This window comes from Oncorhynchus keta, chromosome 7 (assembly GCF_023373465.1).
Source record: "Oncorhynchus keta strain PuntledgeMale-10-30-2019 chromosome 7, Oket_V2, whole genome shotgun sequence".
Taxonomy (NCBI): domain Eukaryota; kingdom Metazoa; phylum Chordata; class Actinopteri; order Salmoniformes; family Salmonidae; genus Oncorhynchus; species Oncorhynchus keta.
Window position 1 is genome coordinate 41,534,389 of NC_068427.1, and position 23,410 is coordinate 41,557,798.

General features: G+C 42.9%; 1 pseudogene; it reads left to right on the forward strand.

The window, feature by feature from the left end:
- LOC118386433 (rab3 GTPase-activating protein catalytic subunit-like) overlaps positions 1–23,410 on the forward strand; it is a 78,879-nt pseudogene that overhangs the window by 34,629 nt on the left and 20,840 nt on the right.

A 23,410-nucleotide genomic window follows, 5' to 3' on the forward strand; every position in this document is an offset into this window, starting at 1 on the left:
ATTATGTCAAGAACATAGCAAATAAGCAAAGAGAAATGACAGTCCATCATTTATTTAAGACATGAAGGTCAGTCGATGCGGAAAATTAAGAACGTTGAACGTTTCTTCATGTGCAAAAACCACCAAGCGCTATGATGAAACTGGCTCATGAGGACCGCCACAGGAAAGGTAGACCCAGAGTTACCTCTGCTGCAGAGGATAAGTTCATTAAAGTTACCAGCCTCAGAAATTGCAGCGCAAATAAATGCTTCACAGTATTCAAGTAACAGACACATCTCAACATCAACTGTTCAGAGGAGACTGCGTGAATCAGGCATTCATGGTCAAATTGCTGCAGAGAAACCACTACTAAAGGACACCAATAAGAAGAAGATACTTGCTTGGGCCAAGAAACACAAGCTATGAACATTAGACTGGTGGAAATCTGTCCTTTGGTCTGATGAGCCCGAATTTTAGATTTTTGGTTCCAACCGCTGTGTCTTTGTGAGACGCAGAGTAGGTGAACGAATTATCTACGCATGTGTGGTTACCCTTTGCACCGTGAAGCATGGAGTTGGAGGTGTGATGGTGTGGGGGTGCTTTGCTGGTGACACTTAACCAGCATGGCTACCATAGCATTCTGCAGCGATACACCATCCCATCTGGTTTGTGATTAGTGAGACTATAAATGCTTAGTGAGACTATAAATTGTTTTATGTAAAGGCTATTTGATCAAGAAGGAAAGTGATGGAGTGCTGCATCGGATAACCTGGCCTCCATAATCAGCACACCTCAACCCAATTGAGATTGTTTGGGATTAGTTGGACCGCATAGTGAAGGAAAACCAGCCAACAAGTTCTCAATATATGTGGGAACTCCTTCAAGACGGTTGGGAAAGCATTCTTCATGAAGTTTGTTGAGAGAATGCCAAGAGTGTGCAAATCTATCATCAAGGCAAAGGGTGCCTACTCATAAAATATTTTTTGATTTGTTTAACACTTTTTTTGGTTACTACATGATTCCATATGTGTTATTTCATAGTTTTGATGTCTTCACTATTCACTAAACCCTTGAATGAGTAGGTGTGTCCAAACTTTTGACTGGTACTGAAAATGCTTTTGAAGATTAAAGTCAATTTCCTTCCTTTGTCATGAGGACAAATCTACAAAACAGCTCTTTACAATCCCACTATGTATGCATCTTGAATTAATTTAGCCAAGTTACATTTAATAGCTCCCTTAAAGTTATAGAAACAGGCCAAAACAAGCTGAATTCATCTCTGTTGTCACCATACCACATTTTTCTGCTGAGTAGCATTCAGCCTCACCTGCTAACTTGCTGTTGGACCCATGAGGTTCGGAACATCAGGTCACCATCTTTAAACGTCTCTGATGGGACTTGCGGCTCCACCCCCTTTGTTCCCAACGGTAACAAACGCTGACAAATAGTGTTCCGTTGGAGGGGCACAGTCGCAACTTTTTGTCGCATTACCCCGGTCTGTTTTTAACTGGCCCACTAAATGCTCTACTTTGGAGTATGTTCTTCTCAACCTCTTCTTCTTCTGTCCTCTCTGAGCTCCAACAACAGCTGACAAGAGAGGGAGGGAGGGAGCGAGGTGATAAACTAGAGGAAGAAGAATGTTGTGTACTCAGGTATAGCGATTAGTTGAGTTAGAATGGCCTCTAAATTTAGTGTGAGCTGTCTCGGGGCCGGGGCCAACCGGCTCTGTGTGCAATTGTGCTTAGCCAAGCATAATCTGGCATTTTAGCTTTAATTATCCCAGTCCCTGCCGGTGCAGAGCAGGGAGGATGGACCGCTGATGAATGGTGGGTAATATGACAGCCATGCAGCACATACCAGCCCCCTCCTCAACTCAGTGTGTTGTGCACACACACGCGGACACATGTATACAAACACACATGCGTCACTTGCACACACAAACACAGGCACTCACTTCTTCCGCAGGGGGACAGCAGGAGAGGAGAAGCCTCCTGTCTGTCTGTGTCTCTGTTTGTCCTGTCCTGGGCCCCCAGGCTACTGAGGAGAGCTCCTGTCTGTCTGTGTCTCTGTTTGTCCTGTCCTGGGCCCCCAGGCTACTGAGGAGAGCTCCTGTCTCAGTTATTCATGCTTTAGCCTCATTGTCATCAATCCATCTACTGTTGCTTCACTGAGATTGAGTGGTCTCCTCTGTACCAAACTTATAGTGACTTCAGAAAGGATTCACACCGCTTGACTTGTTCCACATTTTGTTGTGTTACAGTCTGATTTTAAAATGGATTAAGTTGAGATTTTGTATCACTGGCCTACACACAATTCCCCATAATGCCAAAGTGGAATTATGTTTTTAGAATTTTTGACAAACTAATACAAAATAAAAACCGGAAATGTCTTGACTCAATAAGTATCCTAAAAAGTCATGTAAGTTGCATGGGCATTAAAACACATTACGGAGTACCACTTTCCATATTTTCAAGCATAGTGGTGGCTGAATCATGTTATGGGTATGCTTGTAATCGTTAAGGACTAGAGAGTTTTTCAGGATAAAAACCTGGTTGTCTGCTTTTTCATCAGACACAGAGATGAATTAACCTTTCAGCAGGACAATAACCTAAAACACAAGTCCAAATCTACACTGTATTTGCTTACCAAGAACACAGTGAATGTTACTGAGTGGCCGAGTTACAGTTTTGACTTAAATCTACTTAAAAATCTAAGGCAAGACCTAAGAATTGGTTGTCTAGCAATGATCAACCACCAATTTGACAGAGCTTGAAGAATTGTGAAGAATATAATGGGCAACTGTTGCACAATCCAAAGCTCTTAGAGACTTACCCAGTAAGACTGACAGCTGTAATCGCTGCCAAAGGTTATTCTACAAAGTAGTGACTCTGGGGTGTGAAAACTTATATAAATGAGATGTTTCTGGATTTCATTTTCAGTAAATGTGCATTACATTTCAAAAAACATGTTTTCACTTTGTCATTATGGTTATTGTGTGTAGATGGGTAAGAATAAAACAAATATTTAATCCATTTTGAATTTAGGCTGTAACCCAACAAAAATATGGAATACGTCTAGGGGTATGAATACTTTCTGAAGGCACTGATTGACTGTGTAGAGCTCAGAAACATAATGAAACATTGACATGCCTGCTTGTGTCTGATTCTGTGTCAGGCAGCGAATCCGGGCTGTACCCTGGATGAGACTTTGTGCGGTGGTACTCCCCCAGGGACTACTTTGAGGAGGAGGTGGTGGACGAGAGCAGGGACACTCAGGGGTGACCTGAGTGCCAGGATGAAGATCCCGGGGAACATGTGGATGGAGGCGTGGGCCACATCCAAGACCACCCCTGCTCGCAGACCACCCCTGCTCGCCTGTTTGACAACACCAAGGAAGCTGAGAATGTATGGACATAGGAGCATTTAGAATAGTATTGTCCATTGTTACTTAATGAACAGAGAAAGCATTGTCTAGTAGGCTGAGAAGGTAGGCATCGATGAGCACCGAACAGAAGTAGGATTCACTATATATTTTACCTCTTGGGGATGTCATTTGAAAACATAATGAACAGGCAGTTAACCCACTGTTCCTAGGCCGTCATTGAAAATAAGAATTTGTTCTTAACTGACTTGCCTAGTTAAATAAAGGTAAAATAAATATAAATAAATAAAGACTCTGTCTCAACCTTTAAGTCTTTACTGTTTACTCATCTCTTCAGTGGGCCATATGATTGAGTATAGTCTGGCCCAGGAGTGTGAAGGTGAATGTAAAGGCTCTGGAGCAACGAACCTCCCTTGCTGTCTCTGCCTGGCCCCTTCCCCTCTTTCCACTGGGATTCTCTGCCTCTAACCCTATTACAAGGGCTGAGTCACTGGCTTACTGGGGCTCTTTCATACCGTCCCTAGGAGGGGTGCGTCACTTGAGTGGGTTGAGTCACTGATGTGATCTTCCTGTCTGGGTTGGCACCCCCCTCCCCCCTTGGGTTGTGCTGTGGCGGAGATCTTTGTGGGCTATACTTGTCCTTGTCTCAGGATGGTAAGTTGGTGGTTGAAGATATCCCTCTAGGGGTGTGGGGTCTGCTGTGCTTTGGCAAAGTGGGTGGGGTTATATCCTTCCTGTTTGGCCCTGTCCGGGGGTATCATCGGATGGGGCCACAGTGTCTCCTGACCCCTCCTGTCTCAGCCTCCAGTATTTATGCTGCAGTAGTTTATGTGTTGGGGGGCTAGGGTCAGTTTGTTATATCTGGAGTACTTCTCCTGTCCTATTCGGTGTCCTGTGTGAATGCTCTCTCTAATTCTCTAATTCTCTCTTTCTTTCTCTCTCTCTGAGGACCTGAGCCCAAGGACAATGCCTCAGGACTACCTGGCATGATGACTCCTTGCTGTCCCGAGTCCACCTGGCCGTGCTGCTGCTCCAGTTTCAACTGTTCTGCCTGTGGCTATGGAATCCTGACCTGTTCACCGGATGTGCTACCTGTCCCAGACCTGCTGTTTTCAACTCTCTAGAGACAGCAGGAGTGGTAGAGATACTCTTAATGATCGGCTATGAAAAGCCAACTGACATTTACTCCTGAGGTGCTGACTTGCTGCACCCTCAACAACTACTGTGAATATTATTATTTGACCATGCTGGTCATTTATGAACATTTGAACAACTTGGCCATGTTCTGTTATAATCTCTACCTGGCATAGCCAGAAGAGGACTGGCCACCCCTCATAGCCTGGTTCCTCTCTTGGTTTCTTCGTAGGTTTTGGCCTTTCTAGGGAGTTTTTCCTAGCCACCGTGCTTCTACACCTGCATTGCTTACTGTTTGCGGTTTTAGGCTGGGTTTCTGTACAGCACTTTGAGATATCAGCTGATGTACGAAGGGCTATATAAATTATTTTGATTTGATTTGGATGAAGTTGCCCCTCAATATTAACTTGAGTTCAGTTTGGTGTTTTTCCCACCAAGGATTTGGGGAGGATAAACTGAGTTTGCGATATTTCCAATGAAGGTTAGGATTTGGGGATGACAAGCTGTGTTTGGGGAGGTAAAGCTTAGTTTGGGGTTTTCCCCCCAAGGTTAGGATTTGTTGCCTGGCTACCCAAACTCCTTGCTCCGGCCAAACACTATGCCATGCCCACTGATGTTAGTTTTCTCTGCAATGAGTCTGGATTTGAGTACCTCCCTGGCGATTTCAAGAATACAAACACATTCTAACCGTTTTGATTGGTCCCAGAAACCGATGGGTTGGACCAGAGCCAGAACACACGTGGGTAAAGCGGCGTTTTGACATTTGTCATTGGTTTTGATACTTTGATTGGTTAGAGATGATCCAATTGCTGATGAATTTGTTTTGTACAACACCCCTCATTTTGACATCACCACAAATAACTTCAACGATTGCAGTCTCAGACGGAAGTATGTAGTGAACTTAGAGCAGCGGAGGAATTCACTTTGAGTTGACAGGCAGTAGAATTTGGGTAGGATGAGTTCAGTCTGGATCCCCCAAGGTTAGGGTTTGGGTAGGATAAGTTCAGTTTGGATTTTTCCCCCCCAAAGTTAGGGTTTGGGTAGGATAAGTTCAGTTTGGATTCCCCCAAGGTTAGGGTTTGGGTAGGATAAGTTCGATTTGGATTTTTTCCCCCCCAAGGTTAGGGTTTGGGTAGGATAAGTTCAGTTTGGATTTCCCCCAAGGTTAGGGTTTGGGTAGGATAAGTTCAGTTTGGGTTTTCCCCCAAAGTTAGGGTTTGGGTAGGATAAGTTCAGTTTGGATTCCCCCAAGGTTAGGGTTTGGGTAGAATAAGTTCAGTTTGGATTTTTCCCCCAAGGTTAGGGTTTGGGTAGGATAAGTTCGATTTGGATTTCCCCCCCCAAGGTTAGGGTTTGGGTAGGATAAGTTCAGTTTGGATTTCCCCCAAGGTTAGGGTTTGGGTAGGATGAGCTGTGCCTAAGGGCAGCTTCTATCCAAAGCCATTGTGCATTGTCAATCACTGACTATGATTTAAACGTCAACTGCACTTCCTGATTTGGCCTTGTTTTTCCATCAAAGCTCATTAAGAAATGCTAGCGGCCATGACAGAAGGCAAACAAGGGTTGTCTTGGGGGTGTGGTTTGATGTGGGTGTTTCTTGGGTGTGTCTATGTATTTAACTAGTTACGTCACCGTATCATTGGCTATGCTGCTATGATACTAGACTATCACTGGGCCATGCAAAGCGAACTCACCCAGTCTTTTCCCAGAAAGCTCAGTGCCACCACGTGTTAATAGGCACAGTTTCCAACCTTCATGTACTCATTGTGATGCACTCAGGTTACAAATTCCGTTTTAGACAAAACTGACTGACTTTGTAGTACATATTTTTACACTAGAATAAATGTTTCTGACTCATATTGATGCCACAGCCATTTTTTCAAAGGGATTTGTTGTTTTTTAGGGGCAATCATCTTTTTATGTCACTAGGTGAAAAAGGCTTCTGACTGTGACAGGTAATACTTTTCCATTTTGAGCTGCTCGACTGAGACTCAGTGAATGTCAGCTCCGCCTGTCCTGAAGCTCAGGGCTGCCAGCTCAGAGAACTGACCCCTCCCAGGTTCACTACACACTCTGCCTGTTTGTCCCTGTTTCAGCCAATCACCACGCAGCGCTGGTAGAAGTAGGTCAGAACACAAGGTGTCCCTGCTATGAGAGACACACACACACACACACAGGTGTCCCACCCCTCCCTGCCACGGGTACCCTCGCTGAGAGTTTAAACTGAGTTCAGGGGAACCTTGCTGGGCCTTGGAAGGTCGGTCATCATCAAGCCTATAGCACTGCGTCCTTCATCCGTCTGCCGCCAGCCAGCCGGCTCTTTTGGGTAAACTCCAGGTGCACCGACTTAGTTTGGAATGAATTACAAAAATAGTACAAAGTACAAAAATAAACAAGGTTTGTTAAAAGAGATAATAAAAGCTCCTAATTATAACTGTACGACATTAGATACGGCTAAACTTCAGACTGGTGACAAGACAACGTCGTAGTTCAATTGTATAATTTCAATGAGATTTAGGTAAAAAGTGAGATGCTCTGGTATGTTATAATGGACTGTTGTCATGCCGTTGGCCTGGGGGTAGGTTTATGACAGTCATAAATAACTCTCCCCCCATAAACTCTACAGTGGAAAATCTGCACATTGTAGTTATCGGATTCACATGGAATTGTTGTTCAATATAAATGTTTGAATATAAAATTATTGGTGAAAAGATTAAATGTAATTTTAGCTTCCAAATGAGAGATTTGGGTTTTCATAAGGTTAGAAGAGACATGGGTTATAAAACTTTTCAAACACACCCTTCTCACTCCACTATATAAAGCTTTGACGAAAATGTAACCTGCTGTTCCGAGGATGTGAGGACGACAGACCGATGTCAGAATGGTTCAGATAATAACTACAGAATGAAGCCAACCTCAGCGTGAGCTTTGGTTGCGAATGGTATGAACTTTGAACTCTTATTCACTGCAGAAGTGATACCTCCTAGCCGTTGAGTTAGCAACAGCAGCTGCAAACGTGGGCTAGGAAAGAACAGACAGAGTATCCCGTCTACCACACAACAACGTTACTACAACGTATCCAATTTACCAGCAGATACATTCTTCAAAGGCCTTCCATCTACCACCAACCTACTGAAACGCAGCTCAGAGTAAATATTTATTGCATTTTCATTTTCCAAATGGGCGGTAATTTAGAATGCATAAGATACTGTATTTACGATGGAGACTTCGCTTCTTCCTTTGTTCCTCAAGTCTTCCAGCTCTTTCACTCAAACCCAGCCCCCTTTTCTTTGTCATATCTGTTCCGCCCGCTAGGGACGTTTTCCTTTTGTAATCAAGGTATGATTCATTCTGTGTATATGTAATTCTGTGTGATTAGTTAGGTATTTAGTAAATAAATAATTAAACCCAATTTTGTATTGCTGATTCAACTTGTTAGCCAGGGTTTGTGAAGATATCCAAGAATATACAACTTTCAGATGAAACTGAAATAATAAGGTGATGATTAATATTGACTGCTATTTATGTAAAATATTACTAGGTCTTTAAGAGTTTATTCGGAAGATAACTGCTCTATAAATATTATTTTGTGTTGCCCCGACTTTCTATTTAATTACATTTACATGATTAGCTCAATCAGGTAATATTAATTACAGAGAAATGATTTTATAGAATAGCATGTCATGTCACTTAATCCGGCATAGCCAAAGACACAACATTGTCATTACAATTGCTTCACGGGAACCTGGTAAAATGAAGGTTAAAGTGTGGCTAGCCACTGGATGGCTCTGAATGCACTGTCAGCATGCAGCCAAAGTTACTAACCACTTTTGGATCTAACTAGTGCTCTGAAATCGTATTCTGAGGTTGACAGCAGACTAGAGTTGTATTCATAACATGACAAAATTGCTAGCTAGCTAATATTTTGAAAAAGCTAGTTATATTAACTGGCTAGCTAGCATTAGCAACGTTAGGTGGTCAAGAGCTAGCAAACAATATAACAAAAGTATAGGCTCTGCATTTTAAACAACAGCAGGAAGTACCCCTGTTGCACTGTTCAATTATTTAGCCATTCAAACTATTTGTTTTTGGATGAAAACTCTTCATTTTTGTAATGCCTTCGATGTGTTTCAAACGTGAGCTTGTCCGAGGTGTTGGACTCGATGACAGTTGCTATCCATTCAAGAGCTGCGATTAGTTGTCCGTAATTATGGAGCTGGGCTTAGCAATGGGTCAGTTGCATTTATATGGCAGGCAGCCTCTATACGTCAAAAGAAGCGGATGAACCAGTTACATAAAAGAGCAATGCCTTTTGAAATGTCAAGTACCTTGCCCTGACAACCTCTGCAATCATAATGGCTGTAAGCGAGAGAGTGTTTGTTTTCTATATTCCTCCTCTCCCCTAGGTGCTGCACTACTTGGCATAACAGAAGCCAGCAGACCTGACCTGCCATCCCCTGCCTTGCATCCTCCACGCTGCCATCCTCAAGGAAAAGGAGGAGGGTGGGTGACAGCTGCTGAATATCTCTCTCCCTCTCTCTCTCCCTCTTTCCCCATGTCCATCTTCCTCTCTCTTTTTCGGTCACTCTCTCTCATTCTCTCATTCTCTCCATCCTGTCCAGAGTCCGAAGAGGACATCCTATCTGCAAGAAAGGCCTTCCAACTGGCCACCTCTCATGCCGGTAAGCTGCTGCGCCACCCCAGCCCAGACTACAAGAAACTGGAGATGAGTGGCAAAGATCTGTCCACCTGAAGTTGATATGCCTTTCCAATCCTGCACCCCAAACCCCTACCACCCACCCCAGTGCTAAGTGACTGTATTTGTCTCCAACAGGATGTGATCAGCCAGCTGATTGCGGTGGAGATGGTTATTGCCCGCTCCCGCTCTCTGAAGTCAAAGTTTGGTATCGGGAAGGCAGAACCGGGCAGATGCAGAGGATCTGGAGAGGTACAGTAGGACACAACAGCATGCCCTGAGAGAAATAATGTAATGTTAACCAGTATGGCCAGAGCCCTCTGCAGAGATACAAAAATACCTGTAGATTTTAAGTAAATCTATCCAACTGCTTCAAACCTATCAATTTCTATTCAGGTTAGCCCAATTGAGATATATTTTTATCAAGTTAGACCTATTGAAAACATGAATTGCTTAAGTGTTATTGACAGGTATGCAGACAGTGCTCTTAAGTTAGTAGTAAGAGAACTCCCCTGTAGTTTCTCTACAGCCCATAGAACCAGCCAACATATTTTAACCATCCCTCCATGGCACCAATCCCCGGTTGTGTCCTCTCATGTGTACCTTCCGTCATTCTCTCTTCATTAATATAAAAATAGGATCCAAAATAGAATCAAGTTTATTTTTCATATACACATGGTGCAATGAAATATATATTATATATTATATATATATATACCCAGTGCAATGAAATGCTTACTTAAACCTCTCAACTATGTGACACCAATAAGAATACAAATAAGTTTAAAAAATGAAGAATAAAAATTTAAATGGAATAAAATTATCACAAACTATCACACGCCTGCTCTCATTTCATCATACACCCTGCTCGGAGGGGCATGTGTGGGAATGCTAACCCTTACCGGAAAAAAAATCAGGCTTCTGTCAGACAGTTGTGGCAATTCTTTGGCCAATTTGCTGAACAATCTCATATTTTCACATAAAAATGTGTTTTGTTGTGCCAATTTCGCTGCATACTCATTATGAATATGCAAATTAGATACGTTTTTTTGCTTACTTTGTGTATTAACAACATTTCGATGTACAGTTGAAGTCGGAGGTTTACATACACTTAGGTTGGAGTCATTAAAACTTGTAACCACTCCACAAATTTCTTGTTAACAAACTATAGTTTTGGCAAATTGGTTAGGACATCTACTTTTTACTTTCTACATCTACTTAAGTCATTTTTCCAAAAATTATTTACAGACAGATTATTTCACTTATAATGCACTGTATCACTATTTCAGTGGTTCAAAAGTTTACATACACTAAGTTTACTGTGCCTTTAAACAGCTTGGAAAATTCCAGATAATGATGTCATGGCTTTAGAAGCTTCTGATAGGCTAATTGACATAATTTGAGTCAATTGGAGGTGTACCTGTGGATGTATTTCAAGGCCTAACTTCAAACTCAGTTCGCCTTTGCTTGACATCATGGGAAAATCAAAAGAAATCAGGCAAGACCTCAGAAAAAAATTGTAGACCTCCACAACTCTGCTTCATCCTTGGGAGAAATGTCCAAATACTTAGAAGGTACCATGTTCATCTGTACAAACAATAGTATGCAAGTACAAACACCATGGGACCACACAGCGTCATACCACTCATGAAGGAGACACGTTCTATCTCATGGAGATGAACGTACTTTGGTGCGAAAAGTGCAAATCAATCCCAGAACAACAACAAAGGACCCTGTGAAGATAATGGAGGAAACGGTTACAAAAGTATCTATATCCACAGTAAAATGAGTCCTATATCGACATAACCTGAAAGGCTGCTCAGCAAGGAAGAAGCCACAGCTACAAAACCGCCATTAAAAAAATCCAGACTGCCGTTTGCAACTGCACATGGGGAAAAAGATCGTACTTTTTGGAGAAATGTCCTCTGATGAAACAAAAATAGAACTGTTTTGTCATAATGACCATCGTTATGTTTGGAGGAAAAAGGGGGAGGCTTGCAAGCCAAAGAACCCCATCGCAACCGTGAAGCACGGGGGTGGCAGCGTCATGTTGTGGGGGTGCTTTGCTGCAGGAAGGACTGATGCACATCACAAAATAGATGGCATCATGAGGTAGGGAAATTATGTGGATATATTGATGCAACATTTCAAGACATCAGTCAGGAAGTTAAAGCTTGGTCGCAAATGTGTCTTCCAAATGAACAATGGCCCTAAGCATACTGCCAAAGTTGTGGCAAAATTGCTTAAGGAAATCAAAGTCAAGGTATTGGAGTGGCCATCAGAAAGCCCTGACCTCAATCCAATAGAAAATGTGTGGGCAGAAATGAAAAAGCGTGTGTAAGCAAGGAGGCCTCCAAACCTGACTCAGTTACATCAGCTCTGTCATGAGGAATGAGCCAAAATTCATCCAACTTAGTGTGGGATGCTTGTGGAAGGCTACCCAAAATGTTTGACCCAAATTAAACAATTTAAAGGCAATGCTACCAAATACTAATTGAGTGTATGTAAACTTCTGGCCCACTGGGAATGTGATGAAAGAAATAAAAGCTAAATAAATCATTTTCTCTTCTATTATTCTGACATTTCACATTCTTAAATACAGTGATGATCCTAACTGACCTAAGACAGTATTTTTACTATGATTAAATGTTAAAATTGCGCCGATGTTTGTGTTGCTTCACAGACCCCGCTGTTCCATAAAGTTTCTTTTAATCTGTTTTTAAAAATCTGATTCCACTGCTTGCATCAGTTACCTGATGTGGAATAGAGTTCCATGTAGTCATAGCTCTATGTAGTACTGTGCGCCTCCCATAGAAGAGACCTCAGGTGGCATGTCTTGTAGGGTATGCATGGGTGTCTGAGCTGTGTGCTAGTCATTTAAACAGACAGCTCTGTGCTTCCAACAAGTCAATACCTCTCAGAAATACAAGTAGTGATGAAGTCAATCTCTCCTCTACTTTGAGCCAGGAGAGATTAACATGCATATTATTAATGTTATTGTACATCCAAAGGCTGTGCAGCCCTGTTCTTTTTTTTACCCCATTTTTCTCCCCAACTTTGTGGTATCCAATTGTTAGTAGTTACTATCTTGTCTCATCGCTACAACTCCCGTACGGGTTCGGGAGAGACAAAGGTCGAAAGTCATGCCTCCGAAACACAACCCAACCAAGCACTGCTTCTTAACACAGCACGCATTCAACCGCACCAATGTATCGGAGGAAACACCGTGCACCTGGCGACCTAGTTAGCGTGCACTGCGTCCGGCCCGCCACAGGAGTCGCTAGTGCGCGATGAGACAAGGATATCCCTACCAGCCAAACCCTCCCTAACCCGGACGACGCTAGGCCAATTGTGCGTCGCCCCATGGACCTCCCGGTCGCGGCCGGGTGCGACAGAGCCTGGGCTCGAACCCAGAGTCTCTGGTGGCACAGCTAGCACTGCAATGCAGTGCCTTAGACCACTGTGCCACCCGGGAGGCCCATGCTGCCCTGTTCTGAGCCAATTGCAATTTTCCTAAGTCCCTCTTTTGTGGCACCTGACCACACGACTGAACAGTTGTCCAGGTGTGACAAAACTAGAGCCTGTAGGACCTGCCTTGTTGATCGTGCTGTTAAAATGGTAGAGCAGTGCTTAATTATAGACAGACTTCTCATCATCTTAGTTACTGTTGTATCAATATATTTTGACCATGACCGTTTACAATCCAAGCAGTTCAGTCACCTCAACTTGCTCAATTTCCACATTATTTATTAGAATATTTAGTTGAGATGGAGGGTTTAGTGAATGATTTGTCCCAAATACAATGCTTTTAGTTTTTTAAATATTTAGGACTAATTTATTCCTTGCCACCCATTCTGAAACTAACTGCAGCTCTTTGTTAAGTATTGCAGTCATTTCAGTTTCTGTAGTAGCTGACGTGTATAGTCTCTAGTCATCCGCATACATAGACACACTGGCTTTACTTATAGTGGCATGTTGTTAGTAAAGATTGAAAAAAGTAAGGGGCCTATACAGCTGCCCTGGGGAATTCCTGATTCTATCTGGATTATATTGGAGGGGCTTCCATTAAAGAACACCCTCTGTGTTCTGTTAGACAGGAAACTCTTTATCCGCAATGTAGCAGGGGGTGTAAAGCCATGACATATACGTTTTTCCACCAACAGATCAATAATGTCAAAAGCTATACTAAAGTCTAACAAAACAGCCCCCCACAATCTTTTTATCATCAATTTCTCTGTCAATCATCAGTCATTTGTCTAAGTGCTGTGCTTGTTGATTGTACTTCCCTATAAGGGTGCGGAAAGCCTTGTCAATTTGTGTACTGTAAAATAGCATTCTACAGTGCTTTGCAAAAGTGAAATGAAAAAAAATGTAAAACGGAAAAGTGGTACGTGCATATGTATTAACCCCTTTGCTATGATGCCTTAAATAAGATCTGGTGCAACCAATTATCTTCATAAGTCACATAATTAGTTAAATAAAGTCCATCTGTGTGCATTGATTAAAGCCATTGATTAAAGAAAAAAGGCATGTGGGAGACTCCCCAAACATATGGAAGAAGGTACTCTGGTCAGATGAGACTGAAATTGAGCTTTTTGGCCATCAAGGAAAACGCTATGTCTGGGGCAAACCCAACACCTCTCATCACCCTGAGAACACTATCCCCACAGTGAAGCATTGTAGTGGCAACATTAGGCTGTGGGGGTGTTTTTCATTGGCAGGGACTGGGAAACTGGTCAGAATTGAAGGAATGATGGATGGCGCTAAATACAGGGAAATTCTTGAGGGAAACCTGTTTGTCTTCCAGAGATTTGAGACTGGGACGGAGGTTCACCTTCCAACAGGACAATGACCATAAGCATACCGCTAAAGCAACACTCAAGTGGTTTAAGGGGAAACATTTAAATGTCTTGGAATGGCCTAGTCAAAGCCCAGACCTCAATCCAATTGAACCCATCCAACTTGAAGGAGCTGGAGCAGTTTTGCCTTGAAGAATGGGCAAAAATCCCAGTGGCTAGATGTGCTAAGCTTATAGAGACATACCCCAAGAGACTTGCAGCTGTAATTGCTGTAAAAGGTTCTTCTACAAAGTATTGACTTTGGGGGAGTGAATAGTTATACACGCTCAAGTTTTCTGCCTTTTTTGTCTTCTTTCTTGTCTGTTTCACAATGAAAAATATTTTGCGTCTTCAAAGTGGTAGGCATGTTGTGTAAATCAAATGATTAAAAAAAAGAGGTTGTAAGGCAACAACATAGGAAAAATGCCAAGGGCGTGAATACTTTCGTATCTGGTCAAATACAATTTTTTCTAAAACTTTACTACAGGTTGGTAACAAGCTGATTCGTTGACTATTTGAGCCAGTAAAGGGGGCTTTACTATTCTTAGGTAGTCTAATGACTTTTTCTTCCCTCCAGGCCTGAGAGCACACACTTTCTAGTAGGCTTAAATTGAAGATATAGCAAATATCCTCGGTAATTTTCCATCCAAGTTGTCAGACTTTGGTGGCTTGTCATTATTGGTAGACAACAATACTTTTTTAACCTCTTCCACACTCACTTTACATTCAAAATTAAAATTATTGTCTTTCATAATTTGGTCAGATATACAGTGTCTTGCGAAAGTATTCGGCCCCCTTGAACTTTGCGACCTTTTGCCACATTTCAGGCTTCAAACATAAAGATATAAAACTGTATTTTTTTGTGAAGAATCAACAACAAGTGGGACACAATCATGAAGTGGAACGACATTTATTGGGTACTTCAAACTTTTTTAACAAATCAAAAACTGAAAAATTGGGCGTGCAAAATTATTCAGCCCTTAATAATAAACCTAAGTGCACAATGATAAGTAGCATGCAGCGATTTAAGTGTTGATGCCGTAGCATGCATGTAAATAATAGCCCCATAATCTATAACAGACATAAAAGTAGTTTGCACAATTTGTCTTCTATTTGTAGAGGACAAACATGTCCTGTTTCTATTGAGGAAGCCTAGCTTGATTTTTAGCCATTTACAAAGTTCATCAATATGCATTTTAAAAGACAGTTCATCATCCAACCATATCCCTAAGTATTTATATGCAGAGACCTGATTAATTTGAGAACCATCTAAGCTCGTAAGTGCAAGTGTATTTTCAACCAACTTTTTGAACCTATTAAAAATCATAAAAAGTGTTTTCTTTGCATTTAAAACTAGTTTCAGCTGTAATAAAAGCTGTATGAAAGACCCTTGTAAATATCTTAAAATTGGTCTCCAATAGCGATAATGCTTGGTCAGCCGCTGAAGCGATAGAGTACATATGTAAGTGTCATCAGCATATAAATGAATTTGACACTTTCTTATCTCATCACCGATATTGTTTATGTAGAGCGTGAACAGTAATGGACCAAATATAGAACCTTGTGGGACCCCTTTAACCAACTCCAATGGCTCCGACTGGATTCCATCGACTCTAACAGCCTGACTTCTATCCTTTAAATAGTCATGAAACCAACGACAGGACCTAACATAAGGACAACTCAAAGTAAGCTATTCTGTTCTGAAATAGACTACATTTTCTTCATATCGTGCTTCTTTAGGCCTGTCTAAAATAAATAATGGATTTATTGTGAAGGTGTAGGCTATATTACATGGATTTATTAGGCTTTATAAAAATGTAGATGTTCCAAAGGTCTGTATCAGTGGATGTGTGGAAGCCAGGGGATGCTAAATGTGTTTGTTAATTTTTATCATCATTAGTCTTTTAGGTCAACATTGGATCATTCAGAGATCCTCACTGAACTTCTGGAGAGAGTTTGCTGCACTGAAAGTAAAGGGGCTGAATAATTTTGCACGCCCAATTTTTCAGTTTTTGATTTGTTAAAAAAGTTTGAAATACCCAATAAATGTCGTTCCACTTCATGATTGTGTCCCACTTGTTGTTGATTCTTCACAAAAAAATACAGTTTTATATCTTTATGTTTGAAGCCTGAAATGTGGCAAAAGGTCGCAAAGTTCAAGGGGGCCGAATACTTTCGCAAGGCACTGTATCAGGGAGGACCCCGGTCTTCATTAGTTCTAGGGGCCTCTGAGGGTCTGGGCAGCCAGGCTAGAGAGCCAGTCAGGCAGGAGAGCGAGCCTCATTAAGAGGACACCCAGGGCTGGCCTGAAGCACCATGCAGCCACCAGCCACTAACTGTCCTTTCTCTGTCTAACAACCAACGGCTTGTCCTGTCTTGTATCTGAGATGCTGTGTCAGGGGAAAGGGCTGTTGTCTTCACTTTTCACATTTTGTGTACAGTACTGTGCAGTAGAGGTCTTCAAAGATAAGCGTTATATTAAAGGAGTAACTCCGGTAGGCCTTAAACATTCTTCCTCACCTCAAGTTCAACTGTTGGAGTCAGTGTGCGCTGCCTTCATAGGCCTGCGGTAGGCTTAGCTAATCCTAATAATAGCCATACCACACCAAACCTTCACAAAAGTTCCTTAACTTTATTAGGGTAACATCAAATGTAAGTCAAGTCCTTGTTTATAGGGATAATACGAACAGGTTATTTTGGCACGAAATGAATATTTGTGGGAACTCCTGAGTGACGCAGCGGTCAAAGGCACTGCTTCGCACTGCTTGAGGTGTCACTAATATAATAATAATATAATATATGCCATTTAGCAGACGCTTTTATCCAAAGCGACTTACAGTCATGTGTGCATACATTCTACGTATGGGTGGTCCCGGGAATCGAAACCCACTACCCTGGCGTTACAAGCGCCATGCTCTACCAACTGAGCTACAGAAGGACCTCCACTACAGCCCCAAGTTCAATCTCAGGCTGTGTTACAGCCGGCTGTGACTGGGAGACCCATGATGCGGCGCACAATTGGCCCAGCATCGTCTGGGGGAGGGTTTGGCCGGCCGGGATTTCCTCGTCCCATCGCTCTCTAGCGAATTCTTGTGTCGGGCCTCTGACTTCGGTCGCCAGCTGTACGGCATTACCTCCGACACATTGGTGCGGCTGGCTTCCGAGGTTAAGTGAACAGTGTGTCAAGAAGCAGTGTAGCTTGGCAGGGTCGTGTTTCAGAGGACGACTGGCTCCCGACCTAAGATTCTCCCGAGCCATACAGGAGTTGCAGCAATGGGACAATGTAAGTACCAATTGGATATCATGAAAAAGGATGTAACTGTACAAAAGTAAATAAAAAATAAGTACATATTTGCATCCTCTTTGGGGTTTCCTTTTCATTGTTTGAGCACTACTAGCATAGTAGGCCTACTGGTAATTCTATTATATTGCGGCAAACACACCATTACAGCTGGAACTTAATTTGGCCAATGAAAATGGCTCAACAGAAGGCTAAGCCTATGCAGCTATTACCAACAAGTGTGATTGCCTACCGTATTGTGACAGCAATAGGCTAATGCTATTTATTTTACAGCATGCCTATAATAATAATACACATTATTATTAGTGGCTAAACAATTGATAACAAATCAAAAATCAAAAATAAATGAAAGGTAGAAAATTCCATCAAACCTGAATAGCGAGTTGTGCACAGTCCGTTTGGCTGCGTCAACGTTCTTCTCCTCTTTGTCCACTACAATATTAAATCTTGTCCCCGAGGACATCCCATTTGTTGACTTCTTTTCACTATATTCTTTCTCCTCTAACCTTTGCTTTACTTCAATTAAAAATAACTTCATCTTTGCAATCAACAGTAGCCTAGGCCAAGGCTCCTCCTCAGAATCAGCAGCAGGGGCACGTGAGGTGAGCAGCTGGATCCAGTTTCAGCTGGACATAAGTTATGTGTTTTATTTTGTTGCATTTGGCTGACACACATAACACGTTTGCACAGTTCTCATCACACAAACAGTAAATTTACAGAGGACAGATCCAGTAGGTAAATTCATTTTAATTGCACATACAGTACCTGAGACCCGTTCGGGTCCCAGGTCGCATCTCAGAATTTCGGGTCTGTTGAACCTGTGAAGACCTCTACTGTGCAGTTAGTTTTCCAACATATTATTGTTGTTCCCAAGGTAAATGTATAACGTTTTCAACAGAATGTGTTTGACCTGCATGCGTGTTTTCTGACAATGTTCCCCTGAAATGACCCTCACTTCCCTCATCTCTGTGCATTTCTCCCTCTGTCCCTCTCTCTCTCTCTCTCTCTTTTCTCTCTCTCAGGTTCATGAGATCTTTGCTGGAGCAACCTGAGGTGTCTATGATCAGAGCAGGGTGCAGTCCAGCCAGCAGCATCATTCACAAGCTGTTTGTCAGCGCTCAGAGGGTAAAACACACTGTCACCACCACCCAGTGAAACAGACAAACTCACACCGTCTCCCACAGGGGCCTGTCCAAACGCTGTCATGCCACTATCAGCTCACCTGTGTCATGACTATCATTAATCTGATGACTGCTATTTCTCGATGAATTACCTACTACGTTTAAGTATTACTCGATTAAATTAATCATGTAACAATTAACTCATTAGGAATATGGGGCACCATGGGAAAAGTTGTTAAGTGACTTACTATCTCCCGACTTAAACTCTAAATATTATCTGAATATCTCTTACATCAATAACAGTCAACTAAGAATTATTTCCTCATATCAGTCTCATTCTGAACGTCGTTCAAATCAAATCAAATCTTATTTGTCACATACACATGGTTAGCAGATGTTAATGCGAGTGTAGCGAAATGCTTGTGCTTCTAGTTCCGACAATGCAGTAATAACCAACAAGTAATCTAACTAACAATTCCAAAACTACTCTCTTATACACAGTGTAAGGGGATAAAGAATATGTACATAAGGATATATGAATGAGTGATGGTACAGAGCAGCATACAGTAGATGGTATCGAGTACAGTATATACATATGAGATGAGTATGTAAACAAAGTGGCATAGTTAAAGTGGCTAGTGATACATGTATTACATAAGGATGCAGTCGATGATATAGAGTACAGTATATACGTATGCATATGAGATGAATAATGTAGGGTAAGTAACACAATATAAGGTAGCATTGTTTAAAGTGGCTAGTGATATATTTACATCATTTCCCACCAATTCCCATTATTAAAGTGGCTGGAGTTGAGTCAGTGTCAGTGTCAGTGTGTTGGCAGAAGCCACTCAATGTTAGTGGGGGCTGTTTAACAGTCTGATGGCCTTGAGATAGAAGCTGTTTTTCAGTCTCTCGGTCCCAGCTTTGATGCACCTGTACTGACCTCGCCTTCTGGATGATAGTGGGGTGAACAGGCAGTGGCTCGGGTGGTTGATGTCCTTGATGATCTTTATGGCCTTCCTGTAACATCGGGTGGTGTAGATGTCCTGGAGGGCAGGTTGTTTGCCCCCAGTGATGCGTTGTGCAGACCTCACTACCCTCTGGAGAGCCTTACGGTTGTGGGTGGAGCAGTTGCCGTACCAGGCGGTGATACAGCCCCCCAGGATGCTCTCGATTGTGCATCTGTAGAAGTTTGTGAGTGCTTTTGGTGACAAGCCAGGCGCTGCTGTGCCTTCTTCACGATGATGTCTGTGTGAGTGGACCAATTCAGTTTGTCTGTGATGTGTATGCCGAGGAATTTAAAACTTGCTACCCTCTCCACTACTGTTCCATCGATGTGGATAGGGGGGTGTTCCCTCTGCTGTTTCCTGAAGTCCACAATCATCTCCTTAGTTTTGTTGACGTTGAGTGTGAGGTTATTTTCCTGACACCACACTCCGAGGGCCCTCACCTCCTCCCTGTAGGCCGTCTCGTCGTTGTTGGTAATCAAGCCTACCACTGTTGTGTCGTCCGCAAACTTGATGATTGAGTTGGAGGCGTGCGTGGCTACGCAGTCGTGGGTGAACAGGGAGTACAGGAGAGGGCTCAGAATGCACCCTTGTGGGGCCCCAGTGTTGAGGATCAGCGGGGTGGAGAGGTTGTTGCCTACCCTCACCACCTGGGGGCGGCCCATCAGGAAGTCCAGTACCCAGTTGCACAGGGCGGGGTCGAGACCCAGGGTCTCGAGCTTGATGACGAGCTTGAAGGGTACTATGGTGTTGAATGCCGAGCTGTAGTCGATGAACAACATTCTCACATAGGTATTCCTCTTGTCCAGATGGGTTAGGGCAGTGTGCAGTGTGGTTGAGATTGCATCGTCTGTGTACCTATTTGGGCGGTAAGCAAATTGGAGTGGGTCTAGGTTGTCAGGTAGGGTGGAGGTGATATGGTCCTTGACAAGTCTCTCAAAGCACTTCATGATGACGGAAGTGAGTGCTACGGGGCGGTAGTCGTTTAGCTCAGTTACCTTGGCTTTCTTGGGAACAGGAACAATGGTGGCCCTCTTGAAGCATGTGGGAACAGCAGACTGGTATAGGGATTGATTGAATATGTCCGTAAACACACCAGCCAGCTGGTCTGCGCATGCTCTGAGGGCGCGGCTGGGGATGCCGTCTGGGCCTGCAGCCTTGCGAGGGTTAACACGTTTAAATGTCTTACTCACCTCGGCTGCAGTGAAGGAGAGTCTGCATGTTTTCGTTGCAGGCCGTGTCAGTGGCACTGTATTGTCCTCAAAGCGGGCAAAAAACGTATTTAGTCTGCCTGGGAGCAAGACATCCTGGTCCGTGACTGGGCTGGATTTCTTCTTGTCGTCCATGATTGACTGTAGACCCTGCCACATGCCTCTTGTGTCTGAGCCGTTGAATTGAGATTCTACTTTGTCTCTGTACTGACGCTTAGCTTGTTTGATAGCCTTGCGGAGGGAATAGCTGCACTGTTTGTATTCGGTCATGTTACCAGTCACCTTGCCCTGATTAAAAGCAGTGGTTTGCGCTTTCATTTTCACGCGAATGCTGCCATCAATCCACGGTTTCTGGTTAGGGAATGTTTTAATCGTTGCTATGGGAACGACCTCTTCAACGCACGTTCTAATGAACTCGCACACCGAATCAGCGTATTCGTCAATATTGTTATCTGACGCAATACGAAACATATCCCAGTCCACGTGATGGAAGCAGTCTTGGAGTGTGGAGTCAGCTTGGTCGGACCAGCGTTGGACAGACCTCAGCGTGGGAGCCTCTTGTTTTAGTTTCTGTCTGTAGGCAGGGATCAACAAAATGGAGTCGTGGTCAGCTTTTCCGAAAGGAGGGCGGGGCAGGGCCTTATATGCGTCGCGGAAGTTAGAGTAACAATGATCCAAGGTTTTTCCACCCTGGTTGCGCAATCGATATGCAGATCAAATTTAGGGAGTCTTGTTTTCAGATTAGCCTTGTTAAAATCCCCAGCTACAATGAATGCAGCCTCCGGATAAATGGATTCCAGTTTGCAAAGAGTCAAATAAAGTTTGTTCAGAGCCATCGATGTGTCTGCTTGGGGGGGGGGGATATATACGGCTGTGATTATAATCGAAGAGAATTCTCTTGGTAGATAATGCGGTCTACATTTGATTGTGAGGAATTCTAAATCAGGTGAACAGAAGGATTTGAGTTCCTGTATGTTTCTTTCATCACACCATGTCTCGTTAGCCATGAGAAAGATGTTTGTTTCTGTCGGCGCGATGCGTGGAGAAACCCGCTGGCTGCACCGATTCCGATAGCGTCTCTCCAGTGAGCCATGTTTCCGTGAAGCAAAGAACATTACAGTCTCTGATGTCCCTCTGGAATGCTACCCTTGCTCGGATTTCATCAACCTTTTTGTCAAGAGACTGGACATTGGCAAGAAGAATGCTAGGGAGTGGTGCACGATGTGCCCGTCTCCGGAGTCTGACCAGAAGACAGCCTCGTTACCCTCTTTTTCGGTGTCGTTTTTTTGGGTCGCTGCATGGGATCCATTCCGTTGTCCTGTTTGAAAGGCAGAACACAGGATCTGCGTCGCGAAAAACATTTTCTTGGTCGTACTGATGGTGAGTTGACGCTGATCTTATGTTCAGTAGTTCTTCTCGACTGTATGTAACGAAACCTAAGATGACCTGGGGTACTAATGTAAGAAATAACACGTAAAAAAAACAAAAAACTGCATAGTTTCCTAGGAACGCGAAGCGAGGCGGCCATCTCTGTCGGCGCCGGAAGTTGACTTCGTAAATCTGTGATGAATCAGCGATACACAAATTGGCTAAATTATTTATTTACTAACTAACTAAATAATCACACAGAAATACATAAACACACACACATGGTATAGGTTATTGATTACTAACATAATGCGATGAAAACAGGTCCCTAGTGGACTGACACAATATGACGGCTTGTTACACATTGGATAAGGGGTGGGGAAAGATAAAGCTTGGGAGAGACAAATAGCTGATGGGTCCTTTTGATCCTCACCAGGGAGAGAGAGTCATGACACCTGCTGTCGGCCTAACAGCCCAGGCAGGAGATGTTATGTTCCCCCCTATTGATCCCCTCCTACACCCCCACCCTTGTTCCAGGCCCTGAGAAGCTCCTGGACATCCTGCTTGCCTGAGTAAGAAGCATGCTGCTGCTAGTCTGTCTTCTAGTGTGTTTACTTATCACTACTTTCTTCTTGCTTCTTCCTCACAGAGTAAAAGGGTTTAAGTCAAGTCAATATTTTTGCCCATCACATAATGCAACTCATACCGAGTTTAATAAGAAAAACTTCTGTCAAAGAATGGCTTTGACAGACAAAGGTCCAGTCAATGTAGTTTTAATAAGATTTTTTTTAAAACTGTATTCACCAGACTGAGACATGGAAATCTGTTTTCTGTCCTCTCTGTTATGAGATGCAGAAAGACAATAAAACAGTTGTCTTTGTTTTATTCAGTCTGATTTGATATGACGGAAGGAAAGGGACACCTGGACTAAATTACTGTCTATCTATTCTGTGCTTCATGCCGTTCTGAATAGTCTGAGATGATCAGTTAAAAGGCACTTGCGATGATAGATTACCCCTTGCATGCATTGTGCTGTATAATTGCACCTGTCTTGGTTCTGAAAGTAAGTGTATGCTTGGCTGTAACACATTGAAATATACTGCCTGCTTTGGCCTTGGCACATCCAACCACACATTTCTTTTTTTGTTCAACATTCAAGTTCGTTTAAAGCCAATAAATGTGTTTTCTTCCGGAGATGAGAGCTGAGAGTTCATCAACAGATTCAGTCCTTGGCCCCAGACCCAGATCTGATTCTTAGAATAATTGAAACTCAAACAGGGAATGAATGTTTGTCTTGGCTCCTTTCCCTGTGCCGTGTGTTGGAAGAAAAAACTGTGCGAAAAAGAGTTGGATTTCAGGAAACTCTCCCAA